This window comes from Mustela erminea, chromosome 2 (genome assembly GCF_009829155.1).
Source record: "Mustela erminea isolate mMusErm1 chromosome 2, mMusErm1.Pri, whole genome shotgun sequence".
Classification (NCBI taxonomy): domain Eukaryota; kingdom Metazoa; phylum Chordata; class Mammalia; order Carnivora; family Mustelidae; genus Mustela; species Mustela erminea.
The window spans coordinates 17238652-17262996 of NC_045615.1; the positions used below are offsets into that span (position 1 = coordinate 17238652).

Below are 24345 nucleotides of genomic sequence, written 5' to 3' on the forward strand. Positions count from 1 at the left end.
TTCACTCCATACAGACCGTTAATATAAATTTAGCTGTGAGCAAATCTACTTATGCCACTCATCAGAAAATCAATTTTTAAAATTCTCTATCAAATAAATATATCCTTATGACCTATCATTAACTTCCTTTGCATGCCTGTCAGCAATGAAGGGACGTCAGGTTTAATAGGCATCCCCAGAGTCCCCTCAGTGGCCTAAATCAAGCTGTACTTCCCCTCTTCCTCATTGTTCCTTCATCGCCTGTCAATAAATCTGCAGTCAGGGTCTTTACCATTTCTCTTATCAGATGCAAATGTTTCTCTTTCATTGGTGTTCTGCCTCGCTTAGACTTATTTCCAGATTCTTCTTTACTGTCCTTCATGAATCCACCATTCATGTCTCACACACCTAGTAGTTTACCTTTTGGAAGCATGTTACCAACAGAGAACTTACTGTTTAGGTGAAAGAAAGCTATCTGAGCTTGTAATGATAGTGTGCAAGGATAATGGCATTGTGTGTTAACATAAAGTCCCCGTTCTTGTTGAAGTGGAACATGCGGACCCTTGTGTCCTGGCACATTTATTTCAAGACAATGTCAACAAGTTAACAATCTCGTCTTGACCAGCTCATTGAAGTAAATAACCCATTTACATCCCAATTCATATTATTGTTCTACACGACCCTTACACTGAAAAAAAAAAAAATCCAAATCTCAGTATTTAATTGTGCATGAACAGGCCTAAAACATAGTATGTTTCTATTTTTGTTGTTGTTTTCTACCACAACTGCCATACCTACATTCTATGAAATAAATTCAGGCTTCAGGCTTGAGCAGGAAAAGTTCCTATAATATCAGAGGTAATAGTTTAGTTTTTACTATATGCCAACTCACGCTCTCAAAACTGTATTTGTATCACACATTTAATCCCCCTAAACATCCCAAATGTTATGGACTGAATATTTATGTCCCCTCAAAATTCATATTTTGAAATCTTAACCCCCAATGTCATGGTATCTGGAGGTGGGGTCTTTGGGAGAGCATTAGGTCATGAAGATAGAGCCCTCATGAATGGGACTAGTGCCTTTATAAGAAAAAGCCAGAGAGCTGGCTTGCTCTCTTTTCTACCAAGTGAGGATACATGAAGAAGCTGGTTGCCTATAACCTGGAGTGGGGAGGGGGTCTCATGAGAACCCACCCAAGCTAACACCCTGATCTCAAACTTCCGGCCTCCAGAACTCTGAGAAATAAATGCTTGTTGTTTAAGTTCCTAATTTATGTCTTTTATATCAGCCCAAACATATTAAGACACCTAAAGGCTTAGGGCACCTGGGTGGCTCACTCGGTTAAGCATCTGCCTTCAGTTCAGGTTATGATCCCAGGATCTTGGAATTGAGCCCCCGAATTGGGCTCCCTGCTCAGCGGGGAGTTGGCCTTTCTCTGCCCTTCATCCACTATTTCTTTCTCTCTCAAAAATAAATAAAATCTTAAAAAAAAAATACACCTGAAGACTTAAACAGTGTTCTTCTTTTCCTTTAAGCAAGGAAACAGTCACAGACTTCTAAGGTGCCCAGTTAAATTTAATTGAAATACAGGATTCCCAGTTAAATTTGTGTTCCAGATAAACAATGAATAATATTTTTGATATAACTATGTCCCAAATATTTAATGAAATGTACTTATACTAAACAAAGTAAAAAATTATTTCATGAATAAAAAATACTTGGTGTTTATCTGAAATTCAAATTTAACTGGGTGCCCTTTATTTATTTATTTATTTATTTATTTATTTATTTATTTATAAAGATTTTATTTATTTATATGAGAGAGAAGGAGAGAGTGAAAGAGAGAGCACAAGCCTTGAGTGGGGGAGGGTTGGGGCAGAAAGAGAAGCAGACTCCCCACCAAGCAGACAGCCTGATGTAGGGCTCAACTGCAGGGCCCCAGGGCTGAAGGCAGACACTTCACTGACTGAGCCACCCAGGCACTCCTGGGTGTCCTATATTTAAATTTATGAAAACGAGCAACCCTGCATAAAAAGAGTAGGTAAACTGGTCAAGGTCACACAGTTGGTGTAGTAGCAACTGCCAGTATGAAGCCAGGCAGCTGATGCCAAAGCTCATGCTTTTTTCCCTCACAGATCTTTGTAAGGATTAAATAAGATAGTCCACGTAAATGGCTTTGCATGGTGTCTGACACCAGTAAGGATTCAGATCTGAGTTGTGAATCGTAGAATGCTAATAACCAGCACTGTTGCTCCTGTCATTGTTGTTAGTTCTAAGATTTTCATCTCCAAAGAATGCTATCAAGAAAGTGAAAAGACAACCCACAGAATAGGAGAAAATATTTGCAAATCATATATCTCAGAAGGGGCTAGTTTCCAGAGTATATAAAGAACTCCTAGGGGTGCCTGGGGGGGTTCAGTCGGTTAAGCATCTGACTTTGGCTCAGGTTATGGTCTTGCGGTCCTGGAATGGAGCCCCATGACAGGCTCTGCTCTCAGCGGGAAGTCTGCTCCCCTCCCTCTCCCTCCATCCCTCCCTCTGCTTGTGTTCTCTCTCTATCTCTCATAAATCAATAAAATCTCTTAAAAAAAAAAAAAACCTCTTACGACAACAACAAAAAAACCCTCAATTTTTAAAATGGCGAAAGACTGAGACATTTCTTGAAAGAAGATATCCAAATAGCCAACAAGCACCTGAAGAGATGCTCGACATCATTACTCATGAAGGAAATGCAAACAAATGCAATCAAAACCACAGTGAGATACCACTTCACACTCACTAAGATGGCCATAATCAAAAGGACAGTAACAAGTATTGGTAAGGATGTGGAACCATCGGAACAGTTTCCATACTGTAGAAAACAATTTGGCAGTTTCTTAAATGGTTAAACACAGACTTGCCGTATCAACCAGGAATTCCACTCCTAAGTACATACCTTAGAAATGTGAAAACATATGCCCACACAAAAACTTATACATAGATATTCACAGTAGCATTATTCATAATAGCCAAAGAGTGGAAACAATGCAATTATCCTTTTAAAATTTTTAAAAAAGATTTTATTTACTTATTTGCCAGAGAGAGCGTGAGAGAGAGAGAGAGAGAGAGAGAGAGAGAACACAAGCAGGGGGAGTGGCAAGCAGAGGGAAAAGAAGGCTCCCTCTTGAGCAGGGAGCCTTAGCGGGACTCGAACCCAGGACCCTGGGATCATGACCTAAGTGGAAAGCAGATGCTTAACCGACTGAGCCACTCAGGCATCCCAACAATGCAAATATCTGAATGGGTAAAGAAAAAGTGGGATATCCATACAATGAAATATCTTTCAGCCATAAAAAGGATAAAGTCCTAAGACATCTTATAACATGGATGAATCTTAAAAACATTACACAAATTGTATTTGTTTGAGCTGCTATAACAGAAGGTCATAGACTTGATGGTTTAAGTAACATTATTTCTCACAATTCTGGAGATCGAAATTCCAAAATTAGGGTACCAGCATGGTCAAGTTCTGATGAAAATCCTCTTCCTGGTTTATAGACAGCCCTCTACTCAACATATCCTCACATGGTAGAGAGGGGAAAGGAAAGAGAGAGAGAGAGAGAGAGAGAGAACAAAAGAGAAAGAGAGAAAGATGACTAGTTCTCTTTCTTTTATTATAAGGGCACTAATCCCATCATGGGGCTCCACCCTCATGACCTAATTACCTCTCAATAGCCTCATCTCCTACTACAATGCCAATGGGGGTTAGGGATTCAACATATAAATTTGTTGGGGGACACAAACACGCAGTTTACAAAACCAAGGAAAAGAATCAAATCACAAAAAGCTTCTTATTGTATGATTCCATTTATATGAAATGTCCAGAATAGGCAAATCAGTGGAGATGTTAAACAAATTAGTGGTTTCTAGGAGCTGGGGGTTGAGGCAATAGAGAATCACTGCTTAAGGGTTTCCTTTTGGGGTAATGAAATGCCTAGAAAGTAGATTGTGTGTTGGCTGCACAACTTAAGAACAAACTAAAATCACTGAATCAGGCACTTTATTTTATTTTATTATTTCTAAGATTTTATTTGTTTATTTGACAGAGAGAGAAAGCACAGCAGGGTGAGCAGCAGTCAGAGGGAGAGGGAGAACCACACTCTCCCCAAGCAGGGAGCCCAATGTGGGACTCGATCCCAGGACCCTGGGATCATGAACTGAGCTGAAGGCAGACACCTAATGACTGAGCCACCCAGGTGTCCCAAATCATGCACTTTAAAGAGGTGAAATCTTAGGGTGTGTGAAGTATATCTCGTCTTAAAATGCCTTTATCAAAACTCATTCCTCGGGCGCCTGGGTGGCTCAGTGGGTTAAGCCACTGCCTTCGGCTCAGGTCATGATCTCAGGGTCCTGGGATCGAGTCCCGCATCGGGCTCTCTGCTCAGCAGGGAGCCTGCTTCCTTCTCTCTCTCTCTCTCTCTGCCTGCCTCTCAGTGTACTTGTAATTTCTCTCTGTCAAATAAATAAATAAAATCTTTAAAAAAAAAAAAAAAAAAAACTCATTCCTCTCCTGAAGCACACCCTGGCCTCACTTTCCTTTGAAGGAAAGTGAAGTACACCCTCGCTCCTCTTTTACCTAAAAATCAAGCCCACTAGACATAAACTTCCTCAAGTGCTCTCCCTTCACATTTACTCCCATCCCTGGTCACACAGTTTCTTTCCAACTGCAAGAAAAAGCCCTGATCACCCTCCAGAAACCACATCCACACCCCGCACTTGAAGCCAATCCATCTTTCCTAGTAAGGAAACCAGACCCTCACTCTCTATCAGTCCTGCCCTCTCACTGGGGCCCTCCTCTCACTACCCAAAGTGATCAGGGTTTCCCATTGTACCAAAGCAAATAAACTTACAAAAACACAAAGGGCCTGCCCATGCCTGCCTCCCCAGCAAACTACCTGTGTTCCCTAAGGACATCAAGATGAGATCCCTCCATCCGCCCCCACCACCTCACCTCCCAATGTCCCCAGCCTCACAGCACATTGGAGCTGCCACCCACCTTCCACCACCCTCCACTCCTTGTTCAAAGATCCAGAGCCTAACAACCAACCTGTGGTGTCCTTTCAGGTTTCATCCTATTTCATTTGATTCTGCCTTTGCACTGTTGGCCATCTTTCACCTTCCGAAATTTCCTTCTCTTTCCTTCCTATCTTGACTTTCATGATATTAAATAAAATACAATCACCATTTATAAAGCATCTGGTAATACCAGGCACTGTACTTCCACCAATCTTCTGGGCTAATCTGAACAATGCTATGGAATAGGAGTTGAGGCAATTAAAAAACTGTTTCTGTTTTTCATATACGGTTCCGGAGCCAGTAGATTAATTATACTGAGGCCCAAAATTAAATAACTGACTCATCTCCAGCTCTGGATGACTCTTTAATCAGTGCTCTATGTACCATGATACCACACCTGTCTGCTATTGGTCCTCTGACAGCTGCTTTTTAATCTCTTTTGGTCATTTTGCCTCCAGACTCTCTCACATCTAATAAATTCTTCACCCTTGTGCCAGAACAATCTTTTTGCAACAGACATCTAAGCATGCCATCCCTTGAGAACCTTCTAGGAGAGTTCCATCAGACCTTAAAAAAATAGGTAAACCCAATGTTATTTAAACCATTCCAGAGCAGGTGGTGCCTGGGTGGCTCAGTCAGTTAAGCACTGGACTCTTAATCTCAGCTCAGGTCATGATCTCAGGGTCAAAATATTGAGCCCCATGTCAGGTTCTGCACTGAGTGTGGAGCCTGCTTGAGGTTCTTTCTCTCCCTCTCTTTCTGCTCCTTCCCACTCCACTCTCAAAGAAAGGAAGGAAGGAAGGAAGGAAGAGAAAAAAAGAAAAAGAGAAAAAAAAAAGAAGTGTGACTAGTCTGAATTGAGATATATTGTAAGTATAAATAAGATACATAAAGACTTGGTATGGAAAGATAGCAACGAGATGAATGAATAAGACACCCTTCACTTGTATCCCTTCAAAACCAACAATTTCGCATCTTTTTACAGACAGATGTGCTTTTGTGGGAGCTATGGGATCCCCACAATGTATGTAGGTATCCAGGAGTAGCCTCACGTGCTGTGTGTTGGGTAAGAGGCACACAGACCTCAGGCTCAGCTGTGGACTCTGAAGTAGCCCATGCAACAACTCCAGTCCCTCTCAGCCATGGCCAAGAACCTCCTGGAGAACATCGTCTTAGACAATCGTTCACAGATACGAGAGCCCTTATGGAAGTCCGGGATTCCAGGAGAGAAGTTCCAGCAGACCATCGGAGAAAAAAACAAACCCATGAGTTTGGATGCATTGGCATGGTAAGAGGGACAAGCTTGAATTACCTGTATCACACCTGCCCCAGGATGGCACAGCTCTTTGCCATGAGCTCTTCTTGACTGTGATTCCTCCCACAGAGAAAAGTTAGAACATGTGAATGAGCACCCGGTTTCCCCAGCTATGTGCAAGGCTGCCAAACAGGCCCTTTCTTTCTCATCCAGATGACTAAATCCTGAGCTGCATGACTGGGGGCGTTTGTAAAGGCTGGGAGAGCAGCAGATAAGACAATCAAAGGGCAATAGAGTAATTCAACTGCAACAATCAGGAAGCCAGCCCAGGAGCCACTGGAGATGCCTCGTTGTGGACCCTTCCAGCTGGCTCACAGGTACCCTCAGTGCCGTGAGCACCTCCTCTGCACACACCCTACTCTGGGGCTGGCTCCCTGTGCACGCTCCGAACAGTGGCGAACATGGCAAGAGAAAGCTTTGGCAGACAAACTGTGAACACATGTGAATAGCTAACCCAAATTTATGGGACAAGGAGAGGACCACAAACTTGAGCTCTCGCTCCACCCTTGGGCAAGCAAAGGGGAGGGCTCTCTCAGAATCTGAGTCCCGCAGGGCATGGCTGAGAGAAAGAGGACAAGCTTAAGGATTCTGCCACAAGAGGGAGCAAGAAGTGTGGAGCAGATACATCCATAGATGATCTGACAAGTCTCTGAAGTCCTAGAAGGGCTGACAAAGGGCACTTCCTTCCCAAAGTCAGGGAGTAAAGACTGGAGTTGGGGTGCCTGGAGGGCTCAGTTGGTAGAGCATGCAACTCTTGATCTTGGGGTTGTATGTTCAAGCCCAACTTTGGGTATAGAGAGTACTTAAAAATAATAATATCTCGCTCTCACTCTTTCCCAAATAAATATATAAAATCCTTTTAAAAAAAAAAAGAAATTAAAATGGAAATTTTAAAATATCTTTAATAATGAAAATACAACATACCAAAACTTGTGGGATACAGCAAAAGCAGTTCTAAGAGGAGAATTTATAGCAACAAACACCTACATTTAAAAAAATAATAATAAAGGTCACAACTTACCTACATTTATACCTTAAGGAACTAGAAAAAAGAAGAACAAACTAAGCCCAAAGTTAGTAGAAATAAGGAAATAACAAAAATCAGAGAGAAAATAAATTAATTGAGACCAGAAAAAAAAAATGGAAAAAACAAAACAAAGCTAAAGATGAGTTTTTTTAAAGATAGAAAAATAGTCAAAACTTCAGCTACACTAACTCGGGAAAAGTGAGAGAGGCTCCAAACAAATAAAATCATAACCAAAAGAGGAAACATGACAACTGTTACCACACGAATATGAAAGGTAATAAGAGACTACTGTGAATAATTATACTCCAAGAAACTGGACATGCTAGAAGAAGTGGATAAATTCCTAGAAACATAGAACCTACCAAGACTGAACTATGAAGAAATAGAAAATCTGAACAGACCAATGAGTAAAGAGATTGAACCTAATCAAAACCCTCCCAACAGAAGCACCTGGGTGGCCCCTTTGGTTGAGCATCTGACTGACTATTCTTTTCGACTCAGGTCATGATCTCAGGGTTGTGAGATTGAGCCCTGCATCAGGCTCTACACGCAGTGGGGAGTCTGCTTGAGATTCTCTCCGTCCTTCTCCCTCTGCCTCTTCCCCCCTAGTCTCTTACTCAGGCGCCCATAAATAAATCTTTAAAACAAACAAACAAACAAACAAACAAAAAACAGCAACAAAGAAAGGCCCAGGACCAGATGGTTTTCCTGGTGAATTCTGTCAAACATTCAAAGAAGAATTAACAGCAATCCTTCTCAAACCTGTCCAGAAAAATGAAGAGGAGAGAGTATTTCCAACCTTATTTTACAAGGTCACCAGATACCAGATACCAGAGCCAGTTAAGGACATTACAAGAAAAAGAAAATTCTAGGTCAATAGTCCTGATGAAAATAGATGCAAAAGTTCTCACCATAATATATACAAACCAAATTCAATAGCACATTAAAAGGATCTCACACCATGTTCAAGTTGGATTTATAGCAGGGATGCAGGGGTGAAGCAACATATGCAAACGAATCTGTGTGATGCACCACTTAATACAATGAAGGATGAAAAATTATACGATTGGGGTGCCTGGGTGGCTCAGTAGGTTAAAGCCTTTGCTTTCGGCTCAGGTCATGATCCCAGGGGCCTGGGATGGAGCCCCACATCCGGCTCTCTGCTCAGCGGGGAGCCTGCTTCCTCCTCTCTCTCTGCCTGCCTCTCTGCCTACTTGTGATTGCTCTGTCAAATAAATAATAAATAAAATCTTTAAAAAAATTATATGATCATCTCGGGTGCCTGGGTGGCTCAGTTGGTTAAATAACTGTCTTCAGCTCAGGTCATGGTCCTGGGGTCCCGGGATCAAGTCCCACATCAGGCTCCCACCTCCACAGGAAGTCTGCTTCTTCCTCTGACCTTCTCCTCTCTCAAGCTCTCTCTCACTGTCTCTCTCTGTCTCTCAAATAATAAATAAAATATTAAAAAAAAGACTACTTTAAAAAAAATTATATGATCATCTCAATAAATGCAGAAAAATCTTTTTACAAAACAATATCCTTTCATGACAGAAACTATAATAAGAAGGGAGTTCAACATAATAAAGGTCATATATGACAAGGCCATAGCTAACATCATATTCAATACCTCCTAGTACCCAGACCAATAAGGCGAGGAAAAAAGTTAATTAAAAAACATCTAAATTGGAAAAGAAAAAGCAAAATTTTCTCTGTTTGCAGATATATGATCTTTTGCATAGAAAATCCTAATGACTCCATAAAAAAATCTATTAGAACTAATCAAGGAATCCAGTAAAGTTGCAGGTTACAAAGTGAACAGACAGAAATCAGTTGCGTTTCTATACAACAGCAATGAATTATCTGAAAAAGTAATAAAGCAATCCCATTCATAATAACCAAGGAGCCACCTTAACCATGGAGAAAAAAGATCTGTATGTCAAAAGCTGTGAGACCCTGCTGAAAGAAATTGAAGGAGATAAAAAAAAATCCTGTGTTCATGTATCAGAAGAACGAATATTGTTAAAATGTCCATACTACCCAAAATCATCTACAGATGCATTTTCAAAGAAATAGAAATAAACAATCCTAAAATTTGTAATGAACAAAAGGACTGCAAACAGCCAAAGCAAACCTGAGAAAGAACAAAGCTGAGGCATCACACTTCCTGACTTCTCACTATATTAGGAAGCTGTAATAATCTTAACAGTATGGTACTGTCTTACAAAGACACATAGACCAGTGGGACAGAATCCAGAGCCCAGAAACAAACTCATATTTGGTCATAGGAAGCCGAAACATATTTGACAAGGAAACCGAGAATACTTAATGGGGTAAGAATAATTTCTACAATAAATGATGCTAGGAAAACTGGAAAATCAGATACAAAAGAAATTAAACCCTTATCTTACAGTACTCACAAAAAATAACTCCAAATGGATTATAAATTTAAATATAAGACTGGAAACTATAAAAATTCCTAGAAGAAAAAATGGGAAAAATCTCCTTGGAATTGGTCTTAGCAATGATATTTTTTTAATTTTTAAATTTTTTTAATAGACATATAATGTATTATTAGCCCCAGGGGTACAGGTCTGTGAATCGCCAGGTTTACACACTTCACAGCACTCACCATAGCACATACCCTCCCCAATGTCCGTAACCCCACCTCCCTTCTCTCAACCCCCCTCCCCCCAGCAACCCTCAGTTTGTTTTGTGAGATTGTCACTTATGGTTTGTCTCCCTCCCAATCCCATCTTGTTTCATTTATTCTTTTCCTAGCCCCCAAACCCCCCATGTTTAGCAATGATATTTTGAATATGACACCAATAGCACAAGCAACAAGGCAAAACTAAAACATTGGGACTACATCAAACTAAAATGTTCTCCACACAGCAAAAGAAACAATTAACAAAATGAAAATGCAACTTATAGAATGGAAGAAAATATTTGCAAGCCATCTATCTGATAAGAGGTTAATATCTCAAATATATAAGGAACTCATACAATTCAATAGTAGAAACAAAACAAAAATCTGATTAAAAAATGAGCAGAGAAACTGACTAGACATTTATACAGATGGCCAACGGGTACATGAAAAGGTGCTCAACATCACTAATCATCAGGAAAATGCAAATCAAAACTACAAAATATCACCTCACGCCTCTAAGAATGTCCATTATCAAAAAGACTAGAGACAACGTTACTGGCAAAGATGTGGGAAAAAGGGAACACCCGTACACTGTTGGTGGGAATGTAAATTAGCACAGCCACTATGCAAAATGGTATGGAGGTTCCTGAAAAAACTAAAATTACAACTATCATATGATGTAGCAATTCCACTTCTGTGTACATGTCCAAAGAAGATGAAGTCACTAACTAGAAGAGATATCTATACTCCTGTGTTCATTGCAGCATCATTCACAATGGCCAAGATATGAAAACAACCTAAGCACCTATCTGTTGATGAATAGATAAAGAAGATGTGATACACACACACACACACACACACACACACACAGAAACACACACACACACACACACACACACGAATATTACTCAGTCAAGAGAAGGAAGGAAGTCTGGACATTTGTGATAACACAAATGTACATTGAGGGCATAATGATGTTAAGTGAAGTAAGTCAGACAGAGAAAGATAAATACTGTATGATATCACGTATATATGGAATCTAAAAAAGCCAAATTCATAGAAACAGTAGAATGGTGGTTGCCAAGGGCTCTGGGGTTACAAATTTCTTATTATAAGATGAATAAGTGAGCACCTGGGTGGCTCAGTTGAGCCACTGCCTTCGGCTTGGGTCATGATCCCAGCGTCCTGGAATCGAGTCTCGCATCGGGCTTCTCCCCCTCCCCTCTCTGCCTGCCTCTCTGCCTACTTGTGACCTGTCTGTCAAATAAATAAATAAATTCTTTAAAAAAATAAGATGATAAGGTGACATACTTAACAGTACTATAGTATGTATTTGAAAGTTGCTAAGAGAGGAAGTCTTAAATGTTCTTGCCCCCCCCATAAACAGTAATTATATGAGGTAATGGAGATGTTAACTAACCCTACTGTGATAATCATTTTGCAGTACACACACATAACAAGTCATCACGTTGTACACCTTAAAATTTCACAATGTAGGTCAATTATATTTCAACAAGGCTAAAAAAAACTTAGTATGAGCAAAAGAATATAAAAGATGTCATTAATGGAGTGCCTGGGTGGCTCAGTCAGTGAAGCTTCCAACTCTTGGTTTCAGCTCAGGCCATGATCTCAGGGTCATAAGATCGAGCCCTGCATCTGGCTCCGTAGTGGGTGTGGAGCCTGCTTAGGATTCTCTCCCTCTCCTTCTGCCCTTCCCTTCACCTTCTCAAATAAAGCCAGCAAACCCTATTATCTTTTTAAAAAGAAGTCATTAGTCATTTGAAAACAATTGCATATTGAAATTACAATATTTGGGATATGTTTGAGTCAAGTGGATTATATTAAAATTAATTTCACATAGTTCTTTTTACTTTTTCAATGTGGCTAGTAGTGTGAAGTTACCTATCCCATCATATTTCTACTGGGCAGAACTGCTTAGATAAAGGGGAGCCTTTCTGTAGGGCTTGCTGTAGGAAGATCTTGCTATAAAGGTGATATTCAAATCGAGACCTGAAGCATAAGCAAGAGTTATTCATGCAAAGAACTGAGGAAAGAATGATTCAAGTAGAGGGAAGAGATGATACAAAGACTGAAAGATGAGAAAGAGATTGCCATGTTCAAGGAAAAGAATAGAATCCTGAGAAAATAGAGTATAATAAATAAAGGGATGAGTGATCTGGAGGTGAACGGAGTGGAAGACAATTGCCAAATCATGAAGAGTCTTTGGGAAACAAACACTAAAGCCAGAATGAGCTTAGGTAGAGGAATGACACAATCTACTTTGCATTTTTTTTTTTTAAATCACTGTAGCTACTGTGGGAGAGTTGGATTATAGTAGTACAACAGTTAATCAACAGTAATAATTAGGAGACTGTTACTATGGTCCAGGTGAAAAAAAATGGTAGCTACAACCAAGTGGTAAGTGTAGAGATGGGTGGAGAGGAATCAGTGGATTTTATGTTATGAAGGTAAACACTACAAACTTCCTGATGGGATGGATATAAGGGATGAAGAAGAGGGAAACATTGGATGTGTACTGTGATTTCTGACTTGCACACTCATGTCAATGGTGCAATGCATTGAAGATGACCAATAGATAAGCATATTTAGGAGAAGGCAAAAGTTCTATTTTGGACATGTTAATTTTGAGATGTGTATTAGATATATAGGTGAAAATGTTGAGTAGGCAAGTGGATAAGTCTATGTTAGAGATACAAATTTAAAGTCATTAGCACATGTATTTAAAGCTGTGGGTTTGGAGGACATCATCTAGGTAGACAGAGGATTTAGGCTCTAGTCTGAGTCCTAAGGCACTCACTCCAGCACTGGGTTCCTGCGGGGTGGTCTGGAAGATCAGAACTATTACTATTGCAATAATACCATGATGTAATCTGTATTCAATTCCATTCTCTCATGAGTATATAGTAGGATTTTCCAAAGGCTGTAGGATATGTGATAATATAGCTCCAACAGTTACCAGAATATGTTCTCATGCGTCATTATGTTTTCTAGAATTTTCTAAAGTGGTAGGTTTGAGTTACAAATATGTGTGTTTTCAGAGATTAGTTCTTTTCTTGGCACTTATACTCTGTTCTTGCCAGCTATCATCAGTTACACCTACTATATCTCTATAGTCTCATTATCATTCAACAAACAGTTATGTTGAAATCCCAGAATTTCCTTGAGCCCATGTGGAAACATAACTAGAACTAAGTATAATTTGTTTCCTTGTTTTATAATAATGATTTTAATAAATTTTAAAATTTTATCTTGGGTGTTATTAGGAAATTTCATTCTTAAATAAAATTTACTTATATTTAATTATATCTAAGGGAAGATTGTTGGCTTTAAAAAATATTAGAAGACTCAATTTCTAGACATATAGTATACTGTCTACACTTAAAGATGATGAAAACAAAATCAATATATAAGAAGTTCCTTTAGTCACTTTTCATGCAAAAGATGTTATTTATGTTAACTTGAAATGGGTTTATTACTGTTATTTTTAAATAAATGAATAAATGTATTTTAACTCCTCAGTCCTAATTTCTAAAACTGTAAATATAGAGAAATATGGCCTGCAAAAACAAAGGCTCTTCGGGGAACCTCAATTTTTCAAAATTTAAAGGCATCCTGAGTCCACAAAATTTGAGAATCGCTGGTCTAGAGGGTGGATTGAAGGTGTGAATCAGCAAACTGGACCAAGAGATCGGTGATTAGGAAGAAAACCTGACTGAAGCATCATGTAAATCAGGAGAGTTTTGAAAAGAGTGTTAAGTAAATGGGTTACAGATGGCCCCTATATATTGGACCCTACATTGCTTTTTCTTCACAGTACACTGGGACTTCAGGCTCAAAGTCCGCCAACACCAAACTCAAATTTTTACACATTTAATTGCTGTGAATGCATTTTTTAAATTATTTATTTATTTATTTGTCAGAGAGCGTGAGCACAGGCAGAGGGAGAGGGAGAAGCAGGCTCCCTGCTGTGCAAGGAGCCCAATGTGGGGCTCGATCCCAGGATGCTGGGATCATGACCTGAGCCAAAGGCAGCCGCTTAACCAACTGAACCACCCAGGCGTCCCTGTAAATGCATCTTTTAAAGCCATTTAGAGCCTGCCTGCTTTGCAGATTCCACAAAACTGCACCCAATACGGCTAACCCAACCTCCCAGCTATAAAGAAAACAACCCCCAGGCTGCTGCTGCCCTTTGAAGCCTTCTGACCCAGAGACACCCCACTGGGCTGCTGAGGAACATCACCTAGGCATGGAAACCCCAACCCCGTCGCCTAGTGTGTCCCTCTCCCCCAAAATCTCCCTTGCTCTCTTCCACTTTGGCATGGTGGCTCCCCCTCCGCCCCTGGAAGGTCTCTAGCTCTGAGCGACTTCCTCTGCCGGGCACCTTGTCAAAGGACCCACCCAAATAAGACTGTTGCGTGCTACTGCCATCTAGCGGTCATGTTTTTCCTTCACCAGCTCCGAGACCCTCCACCCCACTACAGCGGGCGTGGTCGCGACCTACTGAGATAGAGTAGGACGACAGAGATCTACTGAAGCCACTGTGTGAAGGATCCTATGACCTCAACAAGTTAGTAGAGACAGAAGCCATATGGAAGCGATCTGTGTGAGCTGTGGTATCCAAAATAGGCAAACTCCTACAAACAGAAAAGAAAAAGACAAATACTCCCACAGAAAAACAGGTAAAGATTATAAACAGGCAACTCATAAAAGAAACTCTGTAAATAACTAGCGACCATAGGAAAAGATGTTCCACCCACTAGCACAAGTGAAACTGGGGCGTCTGGGTGGCGCAGTTGGTTAAGCAGCTGACGCTTGTTTTCGGCTCAGGTTGTCATCTCAGGGTAGTGAGATCGAGTCCCATGTTGGGCTCCGTGCTCAGTGGGGAGTTGGCTTGGGACTCTCTCTCCCTCTCCCTCTGTCCCTCCCTCTGCACCCTCTCCCTCTCTTCCAGCAAAATAAATAAATCTTTTTTAAAAAGAAAAAGGCAAGTGAAACTTATGAGATACCATTTTTAACCTATGCCATTGCAAAATTTTTAAAATTTTGGTAAAACGATAAAGAAATGGTATGCTCCTATCAGGTGGCTGAGAATATGAAATGGAGAGGCCCTCTGAAAGGGGATTTGACAATATCCATAACGGTAAATGTGCTCACCCCGTGACCCAGAACTTTCCTCTCCAGCATCTACCATCGAGAAGCGCACACCCCTGCACAGGCTTGTACAAGATGCTCGCTGAGGCATTGTTTATTATTAATAACAACTGTAAATAACAGAAACCCAGCTCAATCAGCCATGGTATATTCATATTGTAGAACAATGGCATGATTAATAACACAGAATCTGGAGCCCCTGATTTTACTCCCTAACATCATCATTTACTGAGCATATAAACTTAATTAAGCAAGTTACTTTGTCTTTTTCTGCCTCAGTTTCCTCATTCGAGTGGAAATAAGAGCTCCAGAAGGGGCGCCTGGGTGGCTCAGTTGGCTAAGCAGCCGACTCTCAATTTTGGCTCAGGTCCTGATCTCAGGTGGTGAGTTGGAGACCCACGAGCAGCTAGAGCTAGTGTGAAGCCTGCTTGAGATTCTCTCTCTCCCTCTCCCTCTGCCCCTCCCCCTGCTCCCCCACTCTCTCTATCTCTCTAAAAGAAATAAATAAATCTTATTTAAAAATGGAGACAAGAAATCCTACTCTCCAGTGCCATTGAAAGGGCTACATAAGTAACCACATGTAAAACATGGGACATGGTCAGCACACAATAAACATTAGCAATTATTAATAGAATCAGAAGCTAAAAGAATATGAATTTATGTGAATTAAAATAATTTTTACATAGTAACACAGACTTCTGAAACAAAGAGAGAAAAGAGATAAATTGCTGATACGGGGTGGTATCATTTAGGTAAAACAAACACACTAACAAGACTACACATTTTTGCAAGGACATATGCACATGTACATATGTGGAAACAGGGCTGGAAGGATACAGGGCAACATAAATCTTGGTCAGGGGAGAGACAGGATGGGGAAAATGCTTGAAGTGGGCTTTAGCCATATCTCCGTGCTTAATAATATATTTCTGTGTGATACACAGAAAATTCATTTTCTTTTTAAGTTTTTATTTATTTATTTAGTGGGAGAGAGAGCATGCGAGCTGGGGGAGGGGCAGAGGCAGAGGGAAAAAGAGAGAGAATCTCAAGCAGGCCCCACGCTCATTGCAGAGCCTAATGCCAGCCTGGATCTCATGACCCTGAGATCATGACCTGAGCCAAATTCAAGAGTCGGAAGTTCAACAGACTGAGCAGCCCAGGAACCCCTAGAAAGTTCATTTTCTAAATAGGAAGCTGAAGAAATGGAGACAGCAAATACAGGCAAGACTTCAGAAAAGTTTGCTAAGAAAAGAAATAGAAAAATGGTAGCTCTGCAGGAGACTGTGGAGTCAAGAGAGGATTCTGTGAGTTTTGTTGTTGCTGTTTTTTAATGGAGGTGTTAAAGGACATTTGTAAGTGGTAGAAACGATGCAGTAGAGGTGACGGGGGGTGGACAGTTTCAGGAGGTAAGAAGTGATGCATTCAGGTTGTAGGTGAGCAGATGGTTGGAGAGACAGTAGGACCTTTCTTCTGCTGTGAGCAGCAGGAGGGCAGGACAGTACCAGGGATAGAAGGCGATATAGTTAGCGGTAAGAAGATACATGGGTTCCTCTCTCAAAACTTGTTCCCCCTACAACCTCAGGGTGAATCCTGTGAAGTGAGCCACTGACAGAAGGAGGATGGAGACTGTGTAAGACCTGAGTGTAGAGAAAACATCGAGCATTTGTCTTTGTCCTGGAAAGGCTTCCAAATCCACTTAAGGTTTGTTGCTGTAAGTTAACAGAACAGAAACCCTTCCCACCTTGGTGTCCCCACAGCAGGGCTTCTGTACCTCTGTTATGGACCTCACCAAATGGCGCTCTAATTATTCATACACATGTCCACCTCCTCACTCAGGCCAAGCAATGCACATGCGATACCACCAGTCTTCACACTAACCTGTGAGTCGCTCTTTTGATGCCTGCTTTTCAAACAAGAAAGCAGGTCTAAAAGAAATGGGTGATGCTCGAAGTCACCATCTGGTACAAGCAAAGGCTCTCTGTACCATGGAACCGTCACCCTAATCTTTTACACACTAAGTTCTCCAGCGACATTCAAGGAAACCTTAAGAACTGAGTGTGCCGTGCACAACACGGGAGTGGTTTCCTCACAGAAGTACATCTTCCGTCCTAACTAAATGGCCACAAGGAAGGAAAAAGAACCAAATGGTGATAATGCTAAACATTAAAGAATTCTAAAAGCAGCTCTTGGTCCTGTTGGGTTAGAGAAGTTTGTAGACCATCCCCACATTGCTTCCTCTGATTTCAAACTTGGGTAATTCCACATAGGGCTTAATTCCTGAATCTTGCAGAATGATTTTAGAGTCCACACCTTCATTAGGCTACCTCAGACCAGTTAAAGGTTATTTCCAGAAGAACATTACAAAGATACCCTTTTGCTCATGTGCTGTGGTGAGGCTGAGGGAACTGGAATAACACCATGATTAGTGGGCTCATGGCTACCGGATGAACTCACGATCTGAAGGTCAAGCTGATCCTGCCCAGAAATCCTGCTTTTGCGAATTCTGTCCTTGAAGTTGGAGGAGATTTAGGGCGCAGAACTGTGGATGAGAATTTTTTGCGGTTGATTTTTTTTTCTCCTAACTATCTTCACTACCAGCTTTGGCATGAGCATATGCTCTGTAAGAAATGTAGTTCATTTATATAAAGAAATAAAGTGGACCAGCAGTGGAATGAGCAGGTTTTGGTTCCATTTTTTTTAGTGATTGTAACTATAACTCTGAACACACATCAAGTTTTTAAAAGTTGAGTTATGGATTTCCAGACTTAAAAAGGCATTGGGCGAGAAATTGCAGATAAAACATTCCAAATAAGTACTAATGAAGAAAGTACAAGCACAAAAGTGCCCAGTAATTCTGTAAACCTAAAACCAGGAGACATCTAAGTCCAGAATCTTGTAATATTCTTAAGTCTGCTATTGCCAGCTAGTACTGTATTCAATCATGTCTTTTTTATGTTCTGTATTTCTGGTGCTAGGACATCCAGGGCTTTACTGACCCTCGAAAGACTGCCCCTTGCAGGACTAGACAATTCCTACATTCCCAAACTCTCTCGGGAGTGCACCTTTCATACCCAAATGAATCAAGAGCCCATATAGTCATCTACCTCGTTTTTGAAGCTCTTAAACTCAAGGCCATTGTCCAACTGCCCTATTCACCCCAGGGCCAAGTATCGGACAACTAGGAAGAGCTCTTATGCCCCAGGGTCCCTAAAATTATCCAAACTAAGTCTATTTTCCTTGCCTTGCATGTTCCTTACCAGAAACCACAATAATGGCTCTTAGCTTTGTCTTCCCTCATCCCACTGCCTCCTGACGAACCCGGGTACTTCTCTTGGAGCTCTGTGCGCATGCTCTGTCTCCCCTTTTAGGGATCCATGAGGATAGGAATCTCCTCCTTCAGCACAGCCATTTCCATTCTGTGTGTCTCACTACCCCGGTTGTAACAAATTCCAGGTGCATTTGAGAACAATTGCTTATCCTAGCCGGTGAGAGGTGGTCCTTTATCCGACAGATGTAACAACTTCTGGAAAGAGACTACTCAGGAAAGGACAGACCAGGAGAAGCAAAAGAGAGACCACCTCCACCATGCTGGTGTGGTAGCTGATACCAGGCTGCCTGGGGCAAAGGATTCACGCACTAGGTCAGAGTGAGAAAAATGAGGACAAGACATGTAATTTTTCATAAAGCTCAAGTTACGCATGCTTCTAAATCCTGGAGTTATTTTCCCTTTCATGGCTTTGGCACTAAATTGTTCTTTGCGTTAGAGGATGATACTGTGTAGTAATGTTTTTGTTTGGTTTGGTTTGGTTCTTTAGTGTCCCTATTTTGGCAACAGAAGAAATTGGCAACCCTTAGCTTGTTCCCCAAATTTGTTTTTGAAATTTCACTGGAGTGTGAAAGCCAAAGTCTGCCAACGCAGCTCCAGAAAATGGGAATGGGACAGGCAGCTGGTCCTCGAATCAAGCCTCAAACTATAAGCCTAGTAAAGATTCAACGATGCATGTAGCAGTCAGTTCACACATCCCTCGGCTAAAAGCATGGATTCTGATGGGATCTCACTTTAGTTGAAGGTAAGAACGCAAGTAAAAAATATATATAATAATAACAACAAGCTTACCAAAAACTATTAGAGAACAAGGGATAGGAGGTATCATGGGGGGTGAGGGGGAGGAAACATTCAAGAAATTATTTGGCATCTCCATTCGAGGGTAGGAAAGTATTGCTAAAACAGAAACAGGAAACACACTAGATGATCTATCAGATCAAATCAATTTTTTTTTTCCACAAAATGTATTCACCTTCCTTGGAACTGAAAAATAATTCTGTGTACAAACAGGAAGAGTTCAGGCTCCCCTCACCCACTCGTAAACCCCTGCAGATTTCCTCCGGAGTCCTCTGAGACGGCAGGACCTCGGGGAGGTTCCCAGAGGGTCGGAAAGAGGTCTGCTCTGTTCCGGGGCCAGTTTGGTGAGGAAGGGCGCGGGGCTCAGGATTCACAGGCCGGAGACTGTGTTTCATGTCCCAGACTCACAGGGCAGGGAAGGGAAGAAGCTAGGATTTCCAAACTCTGAAAGTTTAAGTTCTTTGGGGTCTGGGGCTTGGATTCCCAAGGGATGGAACTCTGAGTATATTGAGAAACAGAAAATACTTTCCAAGAGCTGGGCTGGGTGTTGTCCTGTTGAACATCAATTTCAGAGAGTATTATTGACATCGGAACACTCCGTGACCGAGACGGATCAAGACAAAAATGAAACCCCTCTCTAATCATGTCTGATAAAATATAAACATTGTCCAAGTCACAAAGTACCAAATCCCCCTATCCTAACTGCTCTAAGTGCCGGCTGCTTCTTTCCCAATCACAGCTCGGGCTCTGTCTCATCAATCTCTCCTTGTACAGGTAAGATATGCTGAGACAACAAATCATAGAATTGTCTTCCTTTTTGCATCCCCAGCCCATGGGGAACCCTCATTTCCTTGGACCCTCCCCTAAATCACCCCACTGAAACCCAAATAATCTCTCTCAAGTACCCCCTCACAAAGATGCCCCATGGGTCTCCACAGTGTGTGTTCTCCCTCACTACACGTAATAAACCCATCTCGTTCAACCACAAGGGCGCTCCTAGGGATTGCAGGCTGAAGGATGTTACCAGTAGGCTCAAGTAGGAATTCAATGATTATTTAACATGTTGGAAATCTCTCTCTCAAACAATAGTGAAGTATAGAGACCTTCTCATTAAAGTCAATTATCAAACAGGGAGCCCTAATACTTCCACCATTATCCAACATTGTTCTAGAAACTCTAATCAATGTAGTCAGACACAGAAAAGAAATAATAAGTAAGGGCAGTGGAAAAAAGACATAAAAGTAATATTAGGTAATAAAACTGTCCCAAGAGAATCATTTGGAAAATATTAAAGCCAAGAGTAAATCAAATAATGTACTCTGCTATTAATTAATATAAAACTCAAGCATCACACAGAATGTAAACTACACAATATAATGACAATTATATTCACAATAACAACAAAGCACTGGGAATAATACAACAAAAAAAATTCAGAGCAACAGAATAGAATGCCTGAAAAGATAAAGGGAAGCCCATACTATAAGCTTAGGTAGAAAGACTTGTTATCTTAAAAATTATATCTATCTTCCAGTTCACTATAGATAAATTTCACATAATTCTGGTAAAAATCATATCAGGTTTCTGTAACTGAAAATATCTTTCATGGAAAATTCAGTTGAATGGTGGCAAAACAGAAAAAAATAAAAATATTTAAAAGCAAAAGTAACTAAAGCAGTTTTGAACCACTACATCAGTAAGGCAGATCCGTGAAACAGCAAGAAGCCAAAATTGATACCCAGACATATGGAAAGGTAGAGTATATAAAAAAATAAGTCAAGAAACATAATTATTCACTAAATGCCATTAGGACAACAGGCTAGCTATTTGGAAAATTAGGTTACACCTAATTTCAAGGTATTGAAAAATTAATTGCATTTAATTTTTATATAAATATAAATATAAATAAACACAGAATCCAAAAAGGTTTTAGAAGAAAATATAAGTAAATAATAATCTCAAAGGTAGGAACATATCAGAAAAGATAAACTGATTTAAGTTCAAAATTTAAATTTGGATGTCAAAATATAAAAGCCACACAAAAAAATCAGATGCAAACTAACAAAAAAATGTCTAACAAGTTGACACTGAAGTGGATATATTCTAATATAGAATTTTTATAAATCAGTGTTTAAAATATGAATGCTTTAGTAGGAAAACTGGCAAAGAGCAAGATACCACTTGTCACCTACAAATTTGGGAAATATCTATAAAAATTATAATACCTAGTGATATCAGAAATGCTGAAAAACAGTATTTCTTATTCATTTTTGGTGGGAGTATAAAGACTGGGAAAAATATTATACCAAAATGTTATCAATGCTTATTTTTAGATAATCAAGGATTTTTAGATTATCAAGGATTTCTTTCTTTTAAAAAAAATTTCTCATCACATATACAATAAACATGGTACTGTCATGCTATCTCTAAAGAAAAAAATAGAACAAAATAAAATTCAATTTGTTTCTCAAATTTGTTTTTTCCTAAATTCAGCTTTTTAGTCATTGCCCTCCTCAAAACCATCCCTGTGGTTCCCAAATCACTGGAGAGATAGATAGGTAGATAGATAGATAGATAGATTGATTGATTGATTTATATTTATTACATATATAATTGAAGTTGAAAACTTGTGTGTATATATATTTATATAAAATACCAAATATGTGTGTGAATACACACAAAGGAAATAAATTTCTTTATATGAACAGGATCATGAAATAGATCAGACTTAGGTAGTACACAAAACACTCAAGAATACTGACCTATTGGAAATACTATTCTAAATGAATTTCAAAATTCCCATAAAGCAACGGAACTTAGTTACATAACTATCATTCCAAGAAATGAGGCCCTAGAACTTCTTCGCTAGATTTCAGTTGATCCAGTAGTTTTGAGAATGACTGGGAATAATAATAACACCAAAAGCGGAAGCAACAAAAGAAAAGACAGATAAATCAGGCTTCACCAAAATTAAAAACTTCTGTGCATCAAAAGGGACATATGAAGAAGATAAAAAAAAACAGCCCAAAGACTAGGAGGAAAATAGGGGTACCTGGGTGGCTCAGTCAGTTGAGCACCCAGCTCTTGGTTTTTCCACTCAGGTCATGATCTCAGAATCCTGAGGTAAAGCCCCCTGTGGGGCTCTGTGGTGCACTGAATGTGGAGCCTGCAATTTGGATTCTTTGATTTTGATCTTGATTTTTGGATTCTGCAATAAGATTCTTTCTGTTCCTCTCCATCTGCCCCACCCCCTGTTTGTGCACACTCTCTCTAAAATAAATAAATGAATCTTAAAAAAAAAAGGGGGAAACAATATTTGCAAATCACGTATCTGATATTCAGAATATATAAAGAACTCGTAGGGCTGCCTGGCTGGCTAAGTCAGTTGAGCACGACCTTGGGATTGTGAATGTAAGACTCACGTTGGGTGTAGAGATTACGTAAAAATAAAATCTTAGAAAACAAACAAACGAACAAAAAAAACGACTCATACAATACAACAACAAAAGGACAAACAACTCCATTTTTTAAAAGTGGTAAAGCACTCGAATAGACATTCCTCCAAAGAAGGTATGCAAATGGACAACAAGCACATGAAAAGCTGCTCAGATTCTTGGTCATTGGGGAAATGCAAATCAAAACCACAATGAGATACCATTTCACAACCACTGGGGCAGCTATAATCCATAAAAGGGGGGAAACACTGTGTTGTGGAGGATGAGCAGAAAGAAATTGGAACCCTTGTACATTGCTGGTGGAAATGTAAAATGGAAGTAAAATTGTGAGAAACGGTCTGGCAGCTCCCCAAAAAGCTGAACACAGAATACCGTATGATCTAGAAGTTCTGTGCCTATGTGTATACCTAAAAGAACTGAAAACATATATTTAAACCAACACTTGCAGAAGAATGGTAACCATGGTATTATTCATGAAAGCCAAAAAGTGGAAACAACCCAAATGTCCATAAACTGGTGAATGGATAAATGAAATGTGATATATACAAACAATGGAATAGTGCTCAGTGATGGAAAGGAATGAAGGACTGACACACGCCACTGCGAGGGTTCACCTTGAGACCGTTACAAGGAGTAAAAGAAACCAGACATAAAAGTCCACATGTTGTAGGATGCCATGTATGCAAAATGTCCAGAACAGGCCAAATCCATGGAGACAGACATGGATTTGTGATCGCCATAGGCTGGGGTGAGAGAGTATTGGGGAGTAGCTGCTTAATGCATACGGGGTTTCTTTTTGGAGCCATGAAATGTTCTGGAATTAAATGGTTGCACAAGACTGTGAATGTCCTAGAAGTCACTGAATTGTAGATGATAATGGTTTAAAGGGGTTTAAAGGAGAATTTGATGTTATATGAATTTTATCTCAATGTTGAAAAAAAAAACCCCAACAAAACAAAACAAAGGAAGAACAGCCGGGGACAGCATCACTTTCTTTAGAGCCTTTAGTGGAAATGAGAGGAGTCTTGGAGGTCAAGGCCCCGCCTGATGACAGCTCAGGTTAGGTGACTATGCAGATGGCTCAGCTAGTGAACAAGAGCCAGGACTATGGGCTGGGTTTCCTGACTCCTACTTCGGAGTTCTTTCCGCTGGAGAGCTGCTTCGAAATCAGAGACCGGGCAAGCAGTCGATACACGTCTCAGAAACACACCCCAAGCCACCACCTTCAAGACCAGATGCTTCCCCTTCAAAGCACTATTTGCATGCAGCTCTTGGCCTATGCTACCAGCCTTTGCCCCAGGCTGCAGCCAACCAAATTCAAGTGTCCATCAGTCCATCTGCCAATGCTTTTATTGATGGCTCCCTCGTTATTTGCTTGTAGTTCATGATTTACATCCAGTGGAAAAATCACATTGTCATCACATTGCTCTCATCTTAGAAAAGCATGTCATTCACACTGTCAGATTGGGTCTCTGTCCCAGTGATATCTGAAGACATTTCTTGGGTTAAAAAAAAAAAAATGATGGACAGAATATCAGCAGGTTAGGGCACATTCATAAAGACAGATCA

General features: G+C 40.3%; 1 protein-coding gene across 1 annotated transcript in view; it reads right to left on the reverse strand.

Annotated features, from left to right (window-relative positions):
* DPYSL2 (dihydropyrimidinase like 2) overlaps positions 1–24345 on the reverse strand; it is a 124761-nt gene that overhangs the window by 93951 nt on the left and 6465 nt on the right. The gene's annotated exons all lie outside the window — the stretch shown is intronic.